Source organism: Mesoplodon bidens, assembly GCF_964165515.1.
Source record: "Mesoplodon bidens genome assembly, chromosome: 1".
NCBI classification, from domain to species: Eukaryota; Metazoa; Chordata; class Mammalia; order Artiodactyla; family Ziphiidae; genus Mesoplodon; species Mesoplodon bidens.
The window spans coordinates 38,812,641-38,814,417 of record NC_138176.1 but is presented as its reverse complement, the minus strand read 5'-3'; positions in this window follow the sequence as shown (position 1 = coordinate 38,814,417).

The window sequence follows — 1,777 nt, the reverse complement described above, 5'->3', positions numbered from 1 at the left end:
TTTAATTCCTGGATCTGCTATTTATTAACTAACCAAATTGCCAATGTTGCTTAAACTTTTTTGGCTACAATTCTTTATTTATAAAGTAAGTTTAATAATCACCTACCTCACTGGGTTAAAATGGTAAATATTAAGTAAGGAAGACCCATTTGTAAAAGTTGCTGGCTCATGATTCACTCTCATGAGATGCTGATTTTGTCAACTGTTCTCTCTGTCTCTCTCTTTCTCACTATCCTCCCTCCCTTCCTCCCTCCTTTCTTCCCTTCCTTCCTTTTATGATTCTTTTTTTTTTTTTTTTTTTTTTTTTTTTGCGTTATGCGGGCCTCTCACTGTTGTGGCCTCTCCCGCTGCGGAGCACAGGCTCCGGACGCGCAGGCTCAGCGGCCATGGCTCACTGGCCCAGCCGCTCCGCAGCATGTGGGATCTTCCCAGACCGGGGCACGAACCCGTGTCCCCTGCATCGGCAGGCGGACTCTCAACCACTGCACCACCAGGGAAGCCCTATGATTCTTTTTTAATTTCAATAAACTTTTAAATTTCAGAACAGTGTTAGGTTTACAGAAAAGTTGCAAAGATAATACACAGTCTCTCCACATCCCCCCCCCAACTTCCTGGCTTCAGCCCCCCACCATTCACTTCTTTTTCTGTCTGTTTTGGGCTGGGAACTGTAGGAATTGGACTGGCCAGCCAGGGTCTTCTTCACAGCACTATCAGTCTGCAGGGAGATGAAGCAGAGACAGGTAAATCCATACCTACAAGACTGGGCCATGAGGGCAGTGCAAAACCCCAGGTGAGTGAAAGCATTTAGGAGGGTGACGTCACCCAGACTTGGGAGCCTGGAAAGGCTACCAGAAGAAAATGTCCACAGAGAGGGAGCCTGACGGATGAGGAATGAGCCAGGCAAAGGGAGGCAAAGGAGAGTGTTCCTAATGGGATACAGCCAACTGGGAAGGAAGAAGAGTACCAGAGTGAGGGTGTAAAGCTTAGTGAAGGACGCTGAGGAAATACCGCTTCACCGGTGCCCAGCCTAGGAACTACTTTCAGAGTCATTCATGCTCGTTGATGATGTCATTATACAAACTTTCTTCTGTAAAATTCTTGCAGAACTGGCTAAACAGACAGATCAATTTTTCCAAAACAATAGTGACTTCGAGCTGTTAACCAAAGCACTAAAGTACTACTTTTTTTTTGTTTTTAAGAAAATTGGCCAGGAAATAATGAGTAACAAAGGAGAGGAAGTAATTGTGAACTTCTAACACAGCTGGAGCTGTGTGATTTGTCTTGGGAGTTAGCTTTGTACTCCTCTTGAGAAATAAAAGGTAAGGGGTCCGTCCTCTTCGGAATCCCCATAGCACAATATCTGAAACCTTTCGTTCGGTAACTCTCACTACATACACTAGTCCGGGGACTCCTGTGAGCCTCTCAGGTCACCACCACAACATGTGGAGCTGAGGGGAGACTGGGTCTTTTCTGAGAATCCCAGCAGTTAGCCGAGGCTCCTGCACGGAGGCAGGATGTCTGCGCTCTGGACCCCAGTCCTCCCCAGCCTTCCCTGTTTAAACTGCGGAAGAGTTTAGAAAGGACATCAAGCCCGCTCTCAAGATCCTCACCTGAGCTAGGCATGCCAGACGACTGCGGAAACGCCCGCAACGGGGAATGCCCGTTTGTGCAACAAACCCTGGCTCTTTCCCTACTCCCGGCTCTACAACACCCCCGTCACCCCCCCCCCACCCCGCCCCGTGCGCGCGCAAGCTGAATTGCAGAATCGAAGGCGCCC